Source organism: Aricia agestis, chromosome 7, assembly GCF_905147365.1.
Source record: "Aricia agestis chromosome 7, ilAriAges1.1, whole genome shotgun sequence".
In the NCBI taxonomy this organism is placed as follows: Eukaryota; Metazoa; Arthropoda; class Insecta; order Lepidoptera; family Lycaenidae; genus Aricia; species Aricia agestis.
Genome location: NC_056412.1, coordinates 19,283,154 through 19,306,648, shown reverse-complemented (window position 1 = coordinate 19,306,648; position 23,495 = coordinate 19,283,154). Strand labels below are relative to the sequence as shown.

At 39.0% G+C, this 23,495-nt stretch overlaps 1 long non-coding RNA gene across 1 annotated transcript; it reads right to left on the bottom strand.

The window, feature by feature from the left end:
- Window positions 1-1,377: 1,377 nt before the first annotated feature.
- On the bottom strand, window positions 1,378-22,956 carry LOC121728759. Its single transcript, XR_006035864.1, has 3 exons — window positions 22,945-22,956; window positions 13,260-13,262; window positions 1,378-1,487 (listed from the first exon to the last, which is right to left on the bottom strand). It is a non-coding gene; the product is annotated as an uncharacterized LOC121728759 (long non-coding RNA).
- Window positions 22,957-23,495: the final 539 nt, after the last annotated feature.

Below are 23,495 nucleotides of genomic sequence, written 5' to 3'. Positions count from 1 at the left end.
CGCAACATTCACCGTAGATTAGTATCATTTCTTAACAAAAATGCTATAATTAATAGCCGAAAATTCGGTTTCCAAAAAGGAAAATCAACAGAGGATGCTGTCTCCGCTCTTACAAATAAAGTTATTGTCTACCTGGATAAAGGTCAACGATGCTTGGGCGTGTTTCTGGATCTAGCAAAGGCGTTCGACACTGTCTCCGTACCTATTCTATTAAAGAAACTCGAAGCATATGGTGTTCGGGGTATAGTTTTAAAATGGTTTACCAGCTACTTGACGGAACGACAACAGTGCATTAAAATAGGTGACAAACTGAGTGCTGCTAGATCAATCTCCTACGGCGTTCCACAGGGCAGTATTCTTGGACCGACTCTCTTTCTGATTTATATGAACGATATTGCCTTTCTGCCCTTGTCTTGTGAAGTCTACTCCTACGCGGATGACACTGCTCTCATTTTTCACGGTCCATCAGAGAAAGTAGTTTGTCGCGAGGCGGAAGGTGGAATGTCACTTGTCACGAACTGGCTAAATGCTAACTTATTAACTCTAAACACAACTAAAACAAAATTCATGTTTTTCCATAAAACATCTGCTTCAGACTCAACATCCTTAACTACCTTAAAGGTGCATAACAATTCTTGCCTAGCAGCGAAGCCTGTCTGCTGCGACTGTCCTCAAATACAAAGATCACATGATATAAAATATCTAGGCATAATTTTAGACGAAAAGCTGTCTTTCAAGCAGCACGTTAGTTTGTTGTGCTCTCGCATTAGGAAAATAATTCCAATAATAAAAAACATCCGTAAGTCAGTTGATTTTCGTATGCTCAAAATGATTTATCTAGCATTGTGCCAATCGATAATCAACTACTGTATACTTGTTTGGGGAGGTATATCCTCGACCACCCTAATCTCCGCTGAAAGAGCACAGAGGGTCATACTCAAGGTCTACTACACAAACGTCGTAGATACTCCACCACTGCCATATACCGCGACTATCAGATTTTAAGCATTCGTAAACTATACATATTGAAGGTAGCACTTGCTGTCCACAAATCAGTACTTGGATCTACACAACACGTCACCTTAATTAAAAAGAGAGATTTTAGATTACCTAGTAGCACTGTCAAAACTTCCTTTGCCCAGCGCTTCGCGCCCTTTCTACTGTATAAGATCTTAATACGTTACACACACACACACACACACACACACACACACACACAATACTAAAGGTTACTGTATAAGATCTTAATACGTTACACGCACACACACACACACACACACACACAAACACACACACACACACACACACACACACACACACACACACACACACACACACACACACACTCTCACAATTTCTCGAAAATGTTCCTACTGGCCTCACAGGACAGGCTATGCCTAGTGTGGGGATTTGTCTTAATCTGAAGTTGTATAATATTGTATTTTTCTGGAAAATAAATTATTTGTATTTGTATTTGTATAAGAGACCTAATACACAATAAAAGCCAGATGATAATAATTTAACTATGTGCGATAATATTATGTTACACTTGGTGAATCATAATAATTGAGGCGTTAAATTGTTTACAAGAACATCACGTTCGCGCCAAAAACGGCTTTGTTTGTCCGCGTGTCTCATTTCAAGATATATTATCTTACACGCATGACGCATGTCGTAACATTATCACTATAGCCATAACATACTATCACAATAAATAGCGTATTGAAGCGTGTCATGTCCAATAATACGGCTATTGACTGTGTACAAATATTTATCTGTTGGTTCGTATAATTCGTCAATAGTTTACATCGTAAATATATCACTCATAGTTACCAATGTTGCTACTTATACAGTAAATACATCTGTCAATATGTATTCAATATTTTATGCTGCAATTCAAAGTAGGTACATCGCTCCAGGCAGCTGCACTGTCTAACGCAAATACGTTTGCTAGGAACAGTCTTGCAAAATACAAGGGGAGGTGGATTTCACTCCAAACATGTGTGACATACTAAGAAATCACACAGTCCTTTTAATATCTGTTTGTGTTTTTGCTGCGACATCTGACATTTCCGGCAAAACTGTCAATCTGGGCTGTGCTAACTGTGTGGTAGTTGTGGGCAAGAGAAAACGCTCAGAGCCTCGAATTGAGTACCTGTCCACATGTCCACGTTCCAACGTCCTCAACGTGGAACGGCGCGGTAACGTGGCACGGTACGTTGTCGTGACGTGAAAATTTACGTTAATGTAACGTAAAAATGCACGTCACGATGTAGCAACATTGTACGTCACCATGCCTTGTAAAACTGCTACATTCTTCACTACTTATCTAGATATGGACCGCACAATATGTATTCTGCTTCTGCTATTGTTAAAAAGACGGAGAGAGAGATTTAAGACAAAAAAGACATTGCTACACCGTGACGTGTATTTTCACGTTACGTTGACGTAGAATTTCACGTCATGTCAACGTACCACCACAAAATATGGATGTGCCTTTTTAACGGAACCGGGAAATAAACAGACTGATCGTATGGTGTCAAGTGTTTGCCGCCGGCGCCGACTATCTAACATAGTACAGGAAAACGGCGACATAATATACTACGACTTACGAGAGAGAGAAAAATATTATACACGTCTTGCACTTGTTACTCTCTTCTTTTTTTTAATTTTGGTCTTTCACACTAGTGTGAACTTTTGTTTCGTTTGAAGTTTGAACTTCCTTGAGCGACGTTTTTGACCGAAGCAATTATTAGAAACCTAATGTAACTTGTATTGCCGTAACAGAAGCGTACTCAAGTGGAGCCCTTATTTCGCGGTTGCCCCCAAGTACACCGCGGTTGTGTCTACGCATACATCACGACGCCCTGACGCCCTGCCGGTGCCTTCACACTTAGACGCTACTCCAACTCCTTAGACTTGTTGAGCATTGTGTAATTAGACTCCGGGAAGTCTGGCGAAGGGGAACTCGTCTTAGATTATTCAATTTCGTAAATTTTCTAAAAAAATGTTTGTTTTTTGCCTATTGTATTGAAATTGAATAGTGTGATAAAAATTAAACAGTACTTAATCAAATGTGAATTATTACCGGGGAAATTCGTTAACCGCAGAGATACACTTTTCCGGGTAGGTAAATATTATCCCACTGGCTCCTAGCGGCTGAGACACAAACAATATCTGCGGCGGCATGGGTCATAGGTGGCTACACCGATGTCTTATGTCGGTAGAAAATGTTTATAGCCTAGTTAATAAACTGGCATTTTATTTGAATTTATGTCGATCACGGTCGCGCACCGCGAGGATCAGAAAGCCACCTTCAGAGTACTTTTAGTACATACGAGTTACAACAGATGAAATATTCTCGTCGCCATTCCACGCATAAAAGACCAATTTGTTCCAACTTTACATCATTTTGTCTTCGCGTATAAATCATTTGCGCGAGCGTAATAAAAATAATATGACCGTTGTGGGATGATTTACGTCGCCCCACGTCAGATTACCGTCAGACGTCAGGTCGCGCGGGGCGTCAGGTTACTTCATTAAACGATCTTCGAGAGAAAAAATTCCTTTAGACCATTATTTAAACAGAATTCTGCTCACATAATATTCTTGCTTGAACTCTATTTTTGGAGGAAACCTCCACGTGTCGTTTTACAATTTTCATACACAAAAGGGCGACTAAAACAAAATATAATGATATAGACCTACGAGTATCTTATGGCACCGAAATATATTATACAGGGTGTAACAAAGCTATGTGATACCTGATAACTGATAAGTGATAACACTTTAGGGTCAGTCACTTTACACAGCGATATCCAGATAAAATAAATCACCCCCCAAGCCGCTACACAACGCCCCCATTTTTTTTTGGAACCGCACTACCCCCCTGTAGACCTTCAGAGCCCACAAACCCCTTTGTGGGCTCTGAAGGTCTACAGGGGGGTAGTGCGGTTCCAAAAAAAAATGGGGGCGTTGTGTAGCGGCTTGGGGGGTGATTTATTTTATCTGGATGCACTTTAAATTGAAACAAGGGGGGCGCTAAAACATAATTTGTTCTCAAAGTGGGTGGTAGACAAAATAAGTTTGGGAACCCCTGGAGTAGATAGTTTACTGTGTAAGTAGTGCTGGAAGACCAAATTTTTGTATGGGCAAGCAACCTAGAGCGGTCACGACCAATTTTTTTCCATACAAAAATAAAAAATAGCTTTTTCAGCGCTCCTACTTTCAAACTGTAGTTCTCTACACGAAGTCTACTTTACAAGAAAACGTACGCCCCCTACAGTATTATCCCTTAGTTTTGTTCCCTACAGAATAGGTACGTAGGATATATTATTACTATTCTCAAAGGATTTTTGTCTGTAGCGGTCATTGACTTCCTGTCAAAAAACTTGTCATTTTCTAAACAAACCGCGATTGAAAATGAAATGACAGATGTTTCTGGTCAGGGTGATATCGTATTTTGCATACACAATGTGAACACAGTATGAATTATATCTCCTCAAACTCATAAATAGTTGGAGATTATCAAACGAAGAGGTAACTATAACGCGCGTTTTCCGATGAAAATATAATAATCTACAAGTATTACGTTTTTTACTGAAGTTAACAGAATGCAGTGCGAGTATTTTTCACATAGCTCCTAGACTAGAACGGTCAATGACCGCCACCTTGAATAGTCCTGACTATACAATGTTTTCACAATAGAGGCAGCACTAGATAGTAAACAAACATTCAACCATGATTTCAACCTGTCTGTCTTCATTACTATTAGGTAGTTGTTGTATTAGACAACAATCGTAAAATCGCGAGAGACGTCAAGTATCTGAGAAGTCAAGCGTCCTTCCTCCTTCTAAGAAGGATTCTTGGAATATTATTTTGATATCTCGCCCCGCGCCCGGGTCGTCGCGCTCAACAAATCTGATCAAGTGAAAGAGCACGCAGTGATTTCAGAAAAAGAAAATTTCAGGTAAAAATAGCGCGATGTGGGCGTCCTTAATGCTCATTCTAAATATAGTATAAAGGTACAACAGGATTTCTATTTAACTATCGATAATAACATTTAAAGACAATAATTACTTTTAACCCAGTTCTATTTTCCTACGCAAAGGTCTCTACAAAAATGATTAAACAACGTTCCGTCACAGAATACATAATTAGTACCTTACGGTTTCCGTTTTGTGCCCGCGCGTGGTTTTTGCGCGAGTTTCTTGCGCCGACTTTGCCGAAATTGATAATAAGATTGTTAAACAAAACCCCGGTAATGTTGGGAGGATTCCACGCAGGAAGCTGCGGTTAGCTGGCTCAGTCGTAATTTCTTCGCCCCGGGCGTGCGGCGAACTGGGACGAGTAACTAGCCTACTAAGGGTGCATACACACTCTCTCAACAACATCCAGCAACATCAAGCGACTGTTAAACCTGCGTTATGTACGTTACACCAATTGGAATATAATAATAATAATAATAATAATAAAACACTTTATTGCTCACAAATACAAAAAATTACACAAAACACAAGCTCAAATTAAAACAGTTATTTAAATATGTGGGCAAAGGCGGTCTTATCGCTAAAAGCGATTTCTTCCAGACAACCTTTGTGTTAACTGGAGAACTTTAATGTAAGCGGAAGTATAGTTATTTGTTTCAGAAATAGGGACGAAAAATTTAAGTATATACGTATATTACTAAATATATAATTATTAATACTATATAGATATATACTCACTATAATAAATACTTAGATACATACATAAAATATTAATACGAATATTAAATTAAGAAGTTACAATCTATACTTTTTCTAAAAGATATTTGTGCAATTTAGATTTAAATATACCAATCGAGTCAGAGTGTCGTATGTCAGATGGTAGTGAGTTCCAAAGAGTTGTGGCCTTAACGGTAAAGGAATTATAATAGTAACCAGATCGAGCAAGAGGTGTTTCCAAAATATTATCCTTATCAGAGCGTAGGCAAAAATTATGACTAGCACCTAGAAATTTAAAGTGTTCCTTAAGATAAATTGGTCCACGAGGGCCATACAGAACTTTGTAAAGGAGAGTGAGAATGTGCTCCTCGCGCCGTAATTTGATGGGTAACCACTTCAGTTTCAGGAATATCTTTTGTTTTGAAAAAAATCTAAAACTAAACAAAGACTATAATATTTATCTATGTTTTGTATCGGTGTATCGGTGTTTTGGTCTTAAAAAAGAAGTATACTACATTAGCTTCATAAACATTTTTAAATAAATGGCCCCTTGATGGCCGGTGAGTCGGTGACCTCTTGCTCTTAGGTGTGCCATTATTGCCAGGCCATAGTGCATTAATTTCTGAAGTATCGCCTTGCCAAACTTCATCAAAATCGATTCAGCGGTTTATGCGTGCAGTGATAACACACATAGATACACTTTTTCATCTTATAATATAAAATTATTGTGTCACAATGTTAGTTACCGTATTCCTTCGAAACGGCTTTACTGATTTTTACCAAATTTTATACTATGCATATTCAGTAGGTCTTAGAATCGGCTACTGGCTACTTTTTATATTGATAAGTGCATATTTTGTTAAATAAATAATAGTAAATTATTACAACTCGAGACTGACGGCGACCATTGTTTGTGCGACGGCATAGCGATGGACGTTGCCATGGTGCCATACTTATTTAGTCACTTCAATAAAATAATATGGGCGAAATACTCTATATGGCAAAACAACATTTGCCGGAACAGCTTGTATTATTATTTCTAATATTAGATATGTATACTATGCTAGCTGTTGGCCTGTTGCCCAAAAAGCGGAACCAGTGTAGAGGCGGCCTAAGCGAAGTTTGCATACTTGTGCCTAGGGCGGGCAAGAAGGGGTCGGGGGGCGGAGGGGGGAGGTCTTTGTGCCGCCCCCGGAGAGGGAAGTTGTCGGTCAGTTCGGCGAAGTTGCGTCCAAAAACTATCCCGACCCGATATTCCACTTAGCGGCCTAAAATTTTCCTCGTTATTTGTTAGTACTTTCGCTCGTGACGACTGACGGCCAAGCCTTCGGGCTATCTTTTATACCCTCAAGCTACGAATAATAAAAACTAAGGAATCGTAACTCCCATACAATTAACGTTTTAAATTTGGTTCCTTTTGATCTGTCATGTAACGTCAGCCTAGTACCGCTCAAGGTCACCTAAATATTGCAAATATATAGAAATGTGTACCTAAGGCTACGAATAATAAAAAATAAGGAAAAGTAACTCCGTCGAAAAACATGCTCCACAATACTTGTCAAAAAAGTGTACCTTAGGTACACATTTCAATACATTTGCAATATTTAGGTGGCCTCGAGCGGTACTATAGGCTGACATTACATGACATATCGAAAGGAACCAAATTTAAAACGGTAATAGTATGGGAGTTAGGATTCCTTAGTTTTTATTATTCGTAGACCTAAGTTAGTACTACTAATATTAGTCCAATAAAATTACTGCTCAAAATGGGTTAAATAAACATGAACGAACACAGTTTGGGGATTTTAAGGATCGATAGGGGGATAGGTCAGCTCAAGGTCATTTCGATGGAAACGCGTATTATTCGATATCTCGAGAATGATCAGTGTTAGGCAAAAAATTGTAGAAACCTTTTCTCTTCCAAATTAAATTTACTAACTTTTTTATGTGAAACTTTTTTTTAACATTAATATTTTTCAACTTATTACTCCTGCAAGGCAAAAATTTTACTTTTTTTTTCCTATTAAAAAAAATCGGCTAAGTGTGAGTCGGACTCGCGCACGAAGGGTTCCGTACCATTATAGAAAATAAGGAAAAAATGGTGGAAATAAGGAAATAAAGGCGCCCGCCTAAATTATTTATTTTATTTTAATTGTATTATTGAATATTAAAGTACGCATATAATTGAGGATATTTTGAAAATTTCAAGTGTCTATATGTTGCCATTATGGATTACGAGCCAAAAAGACCAAAAATATAACGTTTCTTGAAGGGAGCCCCCCATAAATATTAATTATATTTTGTTTTTAGTATTTTTTATTATAGCGGCACCAGAAGTACATAATTTGTGAAAATTTCAGAAGTCTAGCTATAGCGCTTCTTGAGTTACAGCCTGGAGACTGACAGACAGACGGACAGACAGACGGAAAGACAGATAGACAGACAGATAGACAGACAGACGGACAGAAATCGAAGTCTCAGTAATAGGGTCCCGTTTTTACTCTTTGGGTACGGAATCCTAAAAAGTAAAATGTTTGCCTTTCGGGAGTAATAAGTTGAAAAATGTTCATGTTAAAATAAGTTTCACATAAAAAAAGTTAGTAAATTTAATTTGGAAGAGAAAAGGTCTCTACAATCTTTTGCGTAACACTGATCATTCTCGAGATATCGAATTAAACGCATTTCCATCGAAATGACCTTGAGCTGACCTCAGTAGAACCGCTCAAATTGGAATTTATGCTCAGAATACACCCCCCTATCGATCCTTAAAATGCCCAAACTGTGTTTGTTCATGTTTATTTATTTCGTAATTTGATTGGACTATATATTATATTCTGTGACCTATGGTACACTTTTTTGACAAGTTTTGTGGAGCATGTTTTTTGACGGAGTTACTTTTCCTTAGTTTTTATTATTCGTAGCCCTCAAGAAATGTTAATGGTGTGTTAAGATTATATTATACGTAAGTGGTTTGGGTGCGTGAGATCAAAGTATTTTGTTACTTTCTACTGATGGTGGCTACATACACTAATATATATTCTGTGGCAGTTCAAATTAAAATTAGGTATTTATATTTTGTAAGTTATAACTTATAAATAATGGAATAGCACTGATAGCAGTGTAATCTGACGCTGTGTTGTGATATTGACACGTAGCACGTCGCTAATGCTCCCTGGAGCCCACACCTGACACCCCCCCCCCCCCCCCCTCCCCCCAGACACGATTCACGATACAGGAAATATACTTAGATACTTCCTAAAGTAAATGTATGTAAAGTAATAATAGTTAATAGGGTGTCTAGGTGTCCCTTATACAATATATTACATAGATTGTAGAACTCATGACGTTGGAGCAAACACAATAAAGAAATCAGAAGAGCTCTTTCAGCGCTGCTACCATCACAGTGAACTCTATAATATATAACGAATACTTATGCATCCCCTGCAAAATTGGGGATATCGGCTGGGGTATGTGGGACTCCTGAGTAGCCTACCCACTAAAACCCCATGGTGCTCCATTCATCGCTTAAGGGCCGATTCACACCGGAATGGCAGCGGCGAGGCGACTATAATAATGAAGATAAAGTTTAAAATCATATGACGCTGAAAGTGTTCGCCTCGCCGCTGCCATTCCGGTGTGAAATAGCCCTAAGGCAGAGTTGCGGTTACTATAGAAACTTACGCAACTCAACCAATACTTACACACCCTAAAGTGTTATCACTCTGTTTTGATACCCCCTGTATAATATACTCCCTCCAGAACGGTATATTATGAATATACACTGTACTCGAGAGAGATTACCGGCAAAGAGAGTTATTTACCGGGAAACCTCCCAGGCTCGTGAAAAATTACAAAAGCATTTACATACCGTAATTATTCTGACATCATAACGTAATTCGTTAATTAACGTCACACATTAATTTTGAACAAACACAACCGTAATTAATATGCAATGTAGCCACCTGAAATGTCCGGATAATAGTCAACAACTATAATCATCGCCATTCGCCAGTATGACAAATACGTACTCTAGAGAGAACGTACATAAAAACCAAGAAGACTGAGTATCGCTCGGAGTTCAAAGAGAGGAAATAAAAATACTTAAGATGCGCGGTTTTCAAGGGATAAGACGTAGTAGATAGTTCTTCTACTCTTACATTCTCTCTTAACCTTAACCTTAAATACTTGCGGCCGTTGCCGATTTTTAAAGGACAAAGTAGATCATAGTTAAAACTACATTCTCAGCTAAATAATATTATGGTCTTCCGAGGCAAGCGCAACCTATAGTTCATCCACGTTCCCTATGAGCATAAACCACGAAATAACCAAACTGTACGAGCGCAGAAAAAGTTCTAAGTTAAAAAGAAATAGCAGCAAGTCAACGAAATGGCAAAATACATAACGTTAAATTAAAAATTTGTCGTTCGGAGTTTTGCAGGCGAACTCAAACAAACCTGCGATGAATATTTCAATATCGCGCCCCCGCGCCACGCTAGCGCCGCCTCCGGCTTGCTTCATTTTTAACCCCCGACAAAAAAAGAGGGGTGTTATAAGTTTGACGTGTCTGTCTGTCGGTCTGTCTGTCTGTCTGTCTGTCTGTCTGTCTGTCTGTCTGTCTGTCTGTCTGTGGCATCGTAGCATCCAAACGGGTGGACCGATTTTGATCTAGTTTTTTTTGTTTGAAAGCTGACTTCATTGAGAGTGTTCTTAGCTATAGTTCATCATCATCAGCCTGCTCCGTGCTGAAAAATCGCGGTTCATCCAGATGAACCGCGATTTTTTGTTGCTAATCGGCCCTTCAGGAACCAGTTCCTGAAGGGTAATCAATAGGATACCAAACTCCTCACCAACTTAGAGCAACGGTTTCGTGTTTGGGCTCATTTGAATTGCGACAACTAGTAAAACGTAGATAACCAATAAATTTTTGCATGCTGCTGCTACAGCATCACCTGGATTCTATAGGAGCCGAGCTCCATATGAACCCAAAGTGGAGGTTTCATGTTTGGACTCATATTGACGGCCTCATCCAAAAGGACATTCGTGGATGGTATTCATTGGGATATAATAATTATTATGATCCTGTTAATAGGAATTATTCTGCACTATAACCAACGTAAGTTTAAAAAGCATGAAATAAAATTAAATTAAGAAATTTAAAAAAAACCCCCGCCAAACAATTTAAAAAAGTAATGAAATAATATATTTTACTGGCTTTAAGTTTAAATAATTCCTAAGTGTAAAGTGATATTTTAGTCCATAATTGTTGTCAAGGTGTGTCGGGGGACCGCTAATTTAGATGTTTGATTTCACATAACATTATAGTTTAAGGGTCAGTTCACAGCGAACCGAATCGAGACAATCAGTGACATGGCAATACAAAATGCAAAAGACACTGTTGGCGGTCCCCCGACACACCGTAACAACAATTATGGACTAAAATATCACTTTACACTTAGGAATTATTTAAACTTAAAGTCAGTAAAATATATTATTTCATTACTTTTTAAAGTTGTTTGGCGGGGTTTTTTTTAAATTTCTTAATATATTATATTGAAGATTTTACTGTTGGCCACAGTTTGTAGGGGTTCCCTTTTCAATGCAAAAGACAAATTGTACGTTGTAAGCCTAAGTTACTGTGCTACAGGTTAAATATTCTTAAAGTAACTTCCACCCTCGTAATATTATTCTGTCCTAACATATTCCATATTCGGCGTATAAAAATTACCGTTTACTACTATTTCACATCAGGCAATTTCTCCGCTCGTTCTGTGCTCGCTACAAACCGAGCGAGAATTCGATTTTGATCGTAATTGAATAACGGAGCTGCTTTGCATTTCTTTTGCGAATTCGATAACAAAAGCAGATGTTTCGCGTCGAATCGGTTAATAAAAACAAACGTCTCAGTTTGTTACATTTTCCGATATCGAGTGGCTTCTGTATCGCCCTAATGAAGTCGTTTGGGCCGAGCCGAGGCCCGGGGGTGGGGCGAGTGGGCGAGTGGGACTAGTGGGACTAGTGGGACGAGAGGGTTGGGACGACTCGCCCGGAGATAGGCAATGATCATCCGTCGGTTTGAAATAATCATCGGAAGTACGAGCTTTGTGCCCGAGCCCCGACTAGACCGACTCGCGCTTCAACAAACCCGTTCAAAATATCGTTTCATGTATCGGGAATCGTGATTGATTCCGTTCGTTATGTTTTGATTTGAAAGAACGCAAGTGATAACCTTTAATATATTTGGGATAGCCTTTTGGGGTGTCCGGATTTTCCGCTGGGGTTTCCGAAAGCGGCTCTCAGGACTGCGAAAATTTATGGTTAATTTCACTCTACCTCACGACCGACTAATGAAACTCAATTTATTAACTCTCGCGTCGTATGCTGCTGACTGCTGTATTGCCAAGTGACTCACTGAGAGCATTAAACAGGGCCCTTTATGCAATTGTGAGTGTATGATTCTCGCTGGAGAGGCAGCTGCATTTCCCTGAAGCTTGTGCTTCAATACCTAGTGAATTCCCAGCAGTAGAAAAGCATAAACACTCACCTGGAAAGGTTTGGACTGGAGGAAGATTCTCTTGAACTCGTCGCCGCCTGGTCGCCGGCCGGCAAAGGAAAACCCTTCGAAGACACCTTGGTGGGTGTGAAACTATAGCACCACAAATTCACCACGGTAGATTGAGCGCAATTCAGTCAGCAAACCTCTCGTTAGAGGTTTGCTGACTGAATTGCGCTCAATAATTGCGCGCGCTAAAAAATTAACAGTCTCGTTAGACTGTTAATTTTTTAGTTCTAGATTTTTAGATCACAGACGCGCACACGCGATATCTTTCAGGCGGCCATATATATTTTTTCTTGCTCGCGCGCAGTGATTGGCGGGAGGCGATACGCGCGGTTGGCGGGATATTTGAAAGTGGGAGGAATTTAAGGAATAGGCTCATGTCTATACAGTGAGTTCTAGTGTCCTATATTGTCAAGAGGCTAGTTATTTAATAATATCTGCTGACCAGCGAGTCAAGCGACTGCCTTGATTTCGCTTTGAGAAGTCGAGACTCGAGATGCACGCCGCAATCTGCAAAGGCTCTTCTGCATGACAATGTCCAGCCTTTGAGGAGTATCCGGCTAGTTACCGTACGTGCCATCCCCCGCCCGGTGATTCCACATCCGGCTCCGCCCGCGCCCGGATGTGCCGGCACGTGACGTCATACGACACACTCGCTTGATTATAGTCCGCTTCGAATTCTTCATTTGAATAAGTGAATTTGGATTTTGAAATATATGATTTGAAATAGAACGCCAATTAAATTTAATTGAGGAGTCCGTTTGGGGTCCGGATGCATTGTAAATACAACTTGAAATCTCACTATCGTTAAAGTTGGTAGAACTTATGTAATAAGAGGTCTTTTACCAAAGTCATGACTCGATTTGTAAAAATAGACTTTGTTTACAAATAGTATTATACTTGGTGCATGGTTCCAGCTGCACGCTACACGATAAGTGTGAACTGTGAACATCATAGGAACGGTTTTGTCTACGTAGGAATAAAACCGCCCTCAAAACAGACTGAGACTCAGAACGGACAAAACGACAGAAACTTCTCGCTGCTCTTTTACCTCTACGATCTATGACGTCACAACTCACAGGTTTCATTGAAGGACGATAAAAGCGAGGCGTCGGCGTCTGGTCCGGAATTTTCAGCGATCGGAAGCGGGCGGCGGCGGGCGGAGTGACGGTCGTGTTTGTTGTCGGACGATCGCGCGATCGGTCTGACGATACCGGACGCTCTTTTGTTTCCATTTTTACCACCAGTTGATCGTGGCTTACTGCGGAAATATTATAAAAGAATTTAATACAACACAGGAAACAGAGATGTTTATTGTGCCGTTTTTAGCTCGTATCCGGCGCCCGGATACGTTCGATGTGTTGTTGCGAAGTTTATAGTTTTATTTGGATTTCTTATCTGATTAAAAAATATATTTACCGAGTTCCTTTTTTGTGTTAATAGTAGTAGCAATTATATACTTTATATTGGGTTTCAATTCGAGAAACGACCCACAATAGGTGCGTCGCGTGCCGTTTAGAATTATTTGGAATTGGGTTACTGAAACGTAGTAACTAAGTAATCTGTGCCGAAACGTTCGTTTGTTCAATATCAATCCACTCCTCAAATCGATAGGGGCAGGGAAACAGCCCTATAAAGCAAGTCATTATTTATAGCCTCTATCATTAGTCAGTCAATAAAGGACACCATTACTAATTTCGGGATTGGGTCCAATTCTAGGTGTATTACATGTCTTACGGCCACACTTAAAAATAATAATTATTGATTACTTACTTAACTTTTATTTATTAAAGAGTTTGTTGTAGCTGTTATATTGTGTGATGTGTCATTTTTAAATCTGTACCTGAATCCTATTTTAGGGGTGTTTGTGCACTACACGGAATTTTACCGTCCGGCGTGGAGCGGCGTCCCGATTTCTTACGTTTTGATATGGCAAATGTGAAATGACATTTCACAATTGCCTAACTAACCCTAACTTAACCGTAAGTGAGAAAAGAACTAGACCAAACAAAGAACAAAGAAAAGAACGAAGTAATCCTTACACATTAAAAGACACAATTAAAACTTATATCATTGTTTTGTGCAAAAAAAAAAACCCTAGCCGAGAAACCCATTGACAATATTTGGAACTTCTAAATCTTTTTACTTCGTCCGTTTGATTTATTACCGAGTTTGTGAGACCTGAGACAGCTTTAGCTTGTCTGTCTGGACTCGAGGTGATGTTGCTGGACTGAGTTATCGCTCTTAGATAACTATGTTAGTTTACTCCTGTTTCCGCATTTGTCCTTTCATTGTCGAAAGAACATACCATGTAAACGGCTTTCTTTGTATATTCGATGTATATTCGATATGCCCCACTGAAAACACGAAAATAAAAACGAAAACTCTCTAGTCTAGTTTGCCTATAAAAGTGCTAAACATCAAATTTCCTCGACCATGCATCTATTACCCTTGAATGAACTCTACGATGACGCACAAATTCCGCTGTAATTGCTACAATTGCTGTGGTGTGTGTGTATTTGTGTACTATGTAGCTTGTTAGTGTATGTGTGCATGTTTATGTGTGTGTGACACTCGTCCCGTAACGAGCTAGTACTCTACAATGAGGACTAGAGGTCTCGACGCGCCGGCTGTACACAATTAATTTACCCCTGAATTTATATGTGAGCGATCCTTATGTCATGGACATAAATGTCATGTCAGGAGTGAAATAACTGAAGTACTAAGTCAGGACTTCTCAAACTTATTTGTACTGTGACGCTTTGCCATTTCTTGACGATGCCCCTGAACCACAGAATATACTCGTATATTAGTAGTACCAACAGAAGTCCAACTCGTGAAACCCGTTTAAAAAAATAACAACTCTTGCTGCGATATTATAAAGTTCAAATTCCAACCGCGCAGTGCTAGGTGCCTACAATTATATTTGCCTACATGTGCGCTCTCTTTCTATCGCGTAAGAGGTACCCTTTCTGACGAAATCAAGATTGTCACCTTTTAGAAAATAAAATAATCTTATTTTAATTGCAATAGCTACTAATAGCAAACTGGTCTGGATTTTTTTTTACAACTTAAACATAGTAACTTGTGTTTATTTATGTGTAGTATGCGGTTTGTTTGTAACAAATTGGTTTATTTGCTATGTTTGTGTATTTTTTTATCTTTTTTTGTATTTTAAAGTCTTAAATTACTTTATTGAAATATTTCTTTGACTTTTTTCAATTGTTCATATTTATCAGATTAATAACGATTATGTCACAGCGGTTAAATCAGTACGTAGATATATGCGACGAAAAAATCTTGCGCGCGCGTCACCGCTCGCTTGTGAGTCCCTTGTGATCTGCCCCTTTAAAGGGGTACTTACAGTTCGATACCTTAAGGCGCGAGTGGGACAGGCCTGCCTGAACTCAGTCCACCAAAAATACTTTCCAATTTTAGAACCAGCCTACATGATAGGTTATCATAAAAACGCTATGTGGACATATTTATTTTTATGAGGAAATAATGACCAAATCAAAACATAGGCATAAAAATTCAAAAAAGATATTTCTGAAAGATATTAAAGCCAGCAAGGCTGGCTAATGTGAAGGATGCGCTTGCTTTTCTGAGCATAGCTTCTGAAAGCGGGGATACTGCCCGGGATGTATGAATCACATAATGCGCGCGGCGCGGCGCGGCGCTCACTCGATTTGTTTGTGTCGACATGCGACGCCCTTGGGACAATGTCACGACTCGCGACGCACAGTTTGGGAAGCCCTGTACTAAGTTGTGTGTCTCTGTAGTGAGTTAGAGACTCGCGAATGTTCCTTCCTTGTGATCACATCATCACGAAGGTTTGCGCTTGGAAAACAAAGATCTTCTAATGAAAAGCTAAAAAACTAGATCTAAATCAGTCCACTCGTTTGGATGTTGCTGTGCCACGAACAAATACACACACACACATACACCGCAGACATTCGAATATATAATAACACCTCATTTTTAGTCGATTAAAGTCGTACACAATTTAAAAACAACAACAGTAATACAAGTCGGTGATAACTTCAACTAGTCCGATCCCGCGGGACACGTTAATGCCGAGATCCCGGGATTACATCACGGCCGAGCACACCCCTAAATACTTACATAACTACTTTACGAAACAAGGGAATTAAAATTTAAAACCTTCGAATTATGGACTTTATTACAGTGAGTTCATTTGAAAACGTTACTTCGTTTATGATTTTTAGGGTTCCGTACCCCAAGGGTAAAAACGGGACCCTATTACTGAGACTTCGATATCCGTCCGTCTGTCTGTTCATCTGTCCGTCTGTCTGTCTGTCTCCAGACTGTACCTCAAGAACCGCTATAGCTAGACTTCTGAAATGATGATGGGCAAAAATGTATGGGCTCTGGTATAGGGCTCAACAGGAATGAATTGTGTATTTTTAGGAAGGTATACCCATGTACGTTAATGACCAATAGGGCGCTTGTCAAGATTCGTTGTACTTTTTGAGTAAAGCCATGTTAAAAGTGACATCAGCGCTCATACATTTCATGTTGATAACATCAGCATGAAATGTATGTTCCGTAGTCAACAAGTAACCCTTAAATGATACTCCCCTATCCCCTACACATCAAACGTTTTTTTTTTTTTTATATAATGCTCTTGTCCCTGATTTTTGACAATTTGACAATTTATGTAACACTTATACAGTCTTATGTCTACACTTATCTTCTATTTATATTTTCTGTTTTGTCATCGTTACCTGCTCTGCCGTCCAAGGATGAGCAGTATGAGGGCGGGGTTAAACTACTACTGTGAGCGTAAATCTAAGGTGTACTGTCTAAGACAAGACATCCGTAACCTTTCTAAGCGCAAATAAATCTTACCACATAGACGACAAAAATTACGTCGGTAACGCCGGCCTTGTACGTTGACTGTACATTATTTCAAAAACTACAGTTGCTAGGGGCTGGGCGCCATATAACTTTTTTACCTACTCACTGTGAGAGAGAGAGCTATCTAATGGTATATATTTTATCTTTGTTGAGACTTATACCAAAATGCCCCGGATCCAAATCACAGATTGTGTTACATAATATCTGTTGCCGCTATAACAAAAAAGACTAAAAACAAAATAAAAAAAAAGTATTTAAGGGGAGCTCCCATACAAAAAACACTATTTTTACCTACTTCGATCTATAACGGTACGTAACCCTTCGTGGGCGAGTCCGGCTCACACTTGGCTGATTTTTTGTAAATAATTGTATTTGAAAGTTACAGTTGTAAATGAATTTACAATAGATCTCAGGGCTAGAATTGCATAATATTATAAAACTAACTGATATTATAACTGTTACTTATTAAAGTTTATATTATCACTTTGAAATCAATAACCTGGGAACCAAAATATAAAGAAATTAACTGGAACTGAACAGTCCAACGAAAGGACAGTTCTAGAGTATTCGAGCGCATTCTCTTTGTTTATATTTGTCGGGGACACGCCGTAATGACGTGACGGCCATCCCGTCCCGCTGCGTGCTAATTACACTATGTCCCGCGCTGTCCCGTTCTGTCCCGCGAGGAACCCGTGACAACCCCGGTATTACCGGTACCCCGCGGTCTTCAACTCAATTGAAAACGAATTGTATTGTTCGTGGAACTCATTCGGGCGAGCGTTCCTATTATCGCCTGTTGCTTGTTTATGTTATAAGTTCGCGTTTGAGAGCCATATTCCATACAAACTACAATACTGAGTTTGTGCTCAATAAAAATTCAACGAGTAGTGTTCTTTACATTGTTATTTGTAGCCGTTTTGTAAATACTCTATATTATGTTTTCTTATAAAAGGCTTATTATTGTTTTGTAACTAATTTATATTGAACTAATTGAGCAAAAAAACTCCGTTACACCAAAATTAGTTCATCGAACGGGTACTGTATATTTTTCTGGTATGAAAACTATCCTATGTCCTTTCCCGGGGCTAAGTATCTTCATACCGAATATCAAAATCGGTTCAGCGGTTTAAGCGGGAAGAGGGTTACCTCTTCCGTACGTCTGTGACATACAGAGTGCAGACGTAGAGAGTACAGACACATTTTCGAATTTATAATTTAGTATAATATTGAGTATGATAAAGATAAATAAACTTTCAATTTGCACACAATATTAGTCCAGGTATCGTATGATCACTGCCATTGTCTGTCCCTCACATCACCGATCAATCCACACGCGATAGACGCCCGGGCGGGGAGCAGCAATTGATCAGTAATTAATATTGAACCTCCTTTGTTCCTGTCGGGTTATTGATGGTCTATTGTGAGATTTCACCCTGTAGGCCGATTCTACTTATCTGCTTAATATAAATAAAATAATACAGTCTCAATATGGATTCGATTAAGTCTCGATGTTATAAAACTACAATGCTGTGATTGAGGGGCGGGGGCGGAAGCGGGAGCAGAAGCGGAAGCGGCAGCGGGAGTGGAGAGTTCAATAGAAGATTAGATTTAGTATGCCCAGTAGATGCCGGGATACCTGGGAGTGGAGCCACTGGCTAGTATTGTAATAATTACAATTTGTAATTATAAGGACTACGTCGGATTACTTACGTACGGACACTATTAGTATAACGACATTAAATATTTTTTATTAGGGGACTGTACTCCCATAAAAGTACTCTCCCTGCATATTAACATTTGATCACGGACGATATATTTAATGCTCATGCGCTCGTAAAATCGCCCCGAGTGCAGCTAAACGAGACATTCGGCTTAATACTGAAGGGAGTGTACCTCGGAGATGAGAGTGACCTCTACGTGGTCGGCATAAGGGTTAGGGTTCTGTGACATGTGTGAGGGGCATCTCCCCTCAGCCATACGTAACGAGGACTCACGGAGTCCACTGGGACAGGGGCGAAATACTCATATCGTCAGCGTGCTCCAGTGGGTTAAAGTAAGGCTCTTGAGTTGGAGGTCGTACTCGTAGTTTCGAATCCTTCGTTGGATACCTGCTGTCACCTGATATAAGTACGACGATCCTGCGAAAATCCTCCGAAACGACTGGACCGGTTGTAATGAGAACATGAGGTTTGGTTATAATTAAAATTTTGAGTCTCTGAAATATGTTGTCACCATGACTTCTGAAATGGCAACTCCTCGCTCGGTTGGAAGATCTTGCTCTGACTCTCTCAAGCGTATTCCCAATACGTACACGTACGTTTGACAGTTTGTAGCACAGAATTAACAATTTTTTCGGGATAAACATTTTCTATATCCTTCGGGGACTTAAAATATTTCAATACCAGCTGATTTCATCAATATGGGTGCAATTGTTTAAGCCGGAAAAGTTGGGAGACAAATAGACAGACAGATACAATTTGCATGTTTATAACGTCATGATGATGAAATCATCATGACGTAACATATCACACCAGGAAGTAGCTTCTCATTTTAATTCTGAAATTATCTTTAACTGCTTGGCGCGCGACACCGCATAAAAATGCCGCGGCGCGCCCATTCATTACGAAGACAAAGATGAGCCCTTAGGAACATTTTGCAATAAAATTTCCTAATGCAACTCACTTGTGTCACAATGTCTGCTTTTCTGAAATATTCGTAATATCTTAAAGCTTTAACAAAGCGATGCGATGGCGTTCATATGACATAATTAGAAAAAGTTGCATTACTACTGCATATTCTGTAAGTAATGATATTCATAAACGCAATTCAAAATTGAAATATCTCATAGCGAGACGACGCGACGCTTCAATTTTGCATCAACGTCATGTCTCGTCTCGTTTCGATATGAGTTTACCCATATACCTCGCTTTATCTTGTCATTTCTCACGAGCCTCGCGGCCTCTCAACTTATGAACACGGCCTGTCTTTCCTTCAGTAAAGTCCAAGTCAACGGCCGCGAGTCGCGACACAAACAAGACGTAGTAAGTTGTGGGCTGTGGCATTCGGAATATTCGGAAGTTTGTAGTCGGCGAGTCCCACTCCCGGCAATGCGGCAACCTACTTCTTAATGCGGTATAATTGTTATGCGGCTCATAAAGTGCAGCTAATCTTATCCTGCAACGTGTACACTATACACAGTGCCGGATTTAGGAGGGGCCCCTGGGTTACTCTCTCATGTTAAAGGCTAGTTAAAGATCTAACAGAAAACAAATTGTTGTACAATGTTCATGCATGGCCGATTATATTAATATGTATGAGAATTACGAAATATTTTATACTCCCTGAGCATAATATACTATGGACCGCGATGATAGACTAGAGTCTAGTCTATCATCGCGGTCCGTAGACGTTGGGGCGAGGCTTCCAGCACCTGTTATAACATGGTAGTACATCTGACCTTATTGTATACTCGTATAAGTACTGTACAAGTATACACAGTTGTACACCTTAATGTGGTTTAGATATTGCGAATAGCGACGGTATCTTCCCGCTTTTGCTGTGAGAAAGTGACTATTATTAAAACTAATTTACTTTCGCTAAATATAAAAATATATTGTCTTAAGCGATAGAAGTTTTCTCTGTTAACGATTATGTGTACATAAATTATTAAATAAAATAAATAGGTAAATAAATAAGGTCATAATAATATATAACTATTTATTTAAATTCTCTTCAAAAGTGTTTAATAGGCCTCTGAAATTACTATAATACAGATTGTTTTTAAGAGGGAATCTATAGCGGATAGAGTCTAGTCTGCTTATTAAAGAAAAATGTTCCACTTCTTTGCTTAAAAAGTCGCCCCATTTCTAATACCGGCTCTTTCAGCCGGGTGAGTTCCTGAACCAGTGCGGTCGTAGGAATCAAGTTAACTATTTTAAAAAAGTTTTTATAACCAAATTGGACTTAAAATATTTTCATTTCAATTATCTTTCTTCAAAATAAAAATATCTCAACAGTGTTTCAATTAAGATAGATTATAACTAGCATCACCAAACCTGAGGATGCAATACGACGGGCTGACTCGTCCGACCTACCCGAAATACCCGTAGCCCGTAACACGACTAGCCAACTACCCGCTACTGCTGACGCGGCGGAAACACCCAACTACGGAAGTTGGAAAGTGTTGAGTTGATCGCCGAAGTTGGGGGTAATGGGGTGAAACTTATCGCTGTTGTTCGCTCATTGATAGCTTATTAATAAGGTGACGTTATTTAGTTCCGTCATAGAGTAATAAATCTGGTTCCGTATATAATATTATATTATACTAGAATACGGTGCCCGCGACTCCATTGCGGCTTGCGCCAAAATTGGTTTGCCGTGCGGGAACCGTAATTTTTTGGGATACGAAGTCCTTTATCCTTTATCCTTTCCTGCGACTCTAAATATGTCGATACCAAATTTTAGCAAAATCATCAAAAGAAGAAACAATATTTCGTATATTCTAATTATTATCATGTCATACTGAGTACTGACATACAAATATGTAATAATATTCTTAAGTCTTCTAAATGTTATCATTGTTATGCCTCCTTCCCTCTTACCCTCAAAACTGCCATCGCACCCAAAAACAGAGTATCTCCTATATTTTTATTATCTAATGAAAATAATAAAAATATAGGACATATTATCAGCCTCTATCAACCTTAGGAAAAAAATATTGAAATTCAACATAATATTGTAGTGAACTGAAGTGAAATCTCGTTTTAATTAACGAGCTCTCGTTGCTACTTTATTGTTCATTTTTAGAGATTCGTATATCAAGAATAACGTTTTACTGAATATATTATTATTATACGTATTTATTAAGATTATTATTTAATAACAGCTCGCGCATGTTACATATTATTATGTTCTAATAAATCTGTAAAACAGGCACCACATCAATTTCTGCGTGCGCGTTATAAAATATTAAATTTATTAGTTTTGGTTTATTTGCGTAAAACAAAAGAAACATAATGTTTGTACCTACTTGCTGAGAATTCTATAGTCAAAACTTATAGCACGAGTCACGGCACGGTCGTACGTAAAAAATGTATCGCTACAAAATTTTGTGTACGAGACCCAAAACTTTGTAAAGACGGTTCGGCTATAAGATGTCAGATAATAATAGTCCCGTTTACCAACTCGACCAGCCAGCGATGACACAACACGAGGCAGTAACACCGAGTGGCGACCGTAAAAGCTCTCGTAGATTAGGGAGGGCATTCTGAGAGTTTACGACCCGGACTGAAATAGCCGCGACTCACGACCGGCGACAGGCGACCGACGACTGGGAACTCGCGACTAATACTCTCTACATTGTCGATGTAAACAATGTTCACCAGATCAGCTAGAGATCTATAAATACGAGATTATGTTCGTCTCCGTTAGCTGTTATGATCGAGGTTACTTGACCCTTAGGAATTAAGTGTCTATGATTTTCTCTCCAAACATTTTTGATTTATTTATTTCAATGGCACTATTATAATACTATCGAAATATTAGTTTTGGTTACCTTACAACCTCTTATGAGCGGGCTGCCAAATTTTGCTGTGTTTTCTAATAAGTATTACGATCCCGGAAGACGATTGACCTAAATGAAATTGACATTTATTTAATCATTATATATTTATCTGATATTTGCCTAACGGAAAATACGATTCACTTATTTTGACATCGAGTCAAAATAAGTGAATCGTGTTTTCCGTGTTATATTTTTCGAAATTATGAATCTGTCTGGGCTTTTCAACAAATATCTGTTACATTTTACATTTACAGTTACTAACATTAAAATAACTTGCACTACTACAATCACACACTTTATAAAATAATGGCCAAAAGGAAATATAAATATTGTATTTAATTTTTAAGTAATCATCAAAAACAGTTTTGGGACTTACGACCTTTACTTTCGTACTATAATGCGGGAACCATTTTTAAGCGATATTGTTCACTATAAGCTGCAGCGCAAAGTACAATCCTCGCGGGCACGACTCATGGAATCATTATATTATCACGATTGGAGGATAGCGGGTTGTGTAGGCGGGGCTAGCGTGATTTGATATTTTTGGCAGCAGGCTCTTAAATGTAAAAAATTGTAAGTTAAGATACCGTACACTGTTGCTGCAATGATATAGCAGCAGGGAAATATTATTAACTAGCCGTGCCCCGCGGTGTTACCCACGATTTATTAGGTAAACTAAATTGTGTATTAATAGGTAAATAGTTATTGGTAATTAGAGACAAAATGAATTGAGTTTGATCATCGGAAACATCAATTTTTGATGACTGAGGGATGGAAGTTGATTAACTTG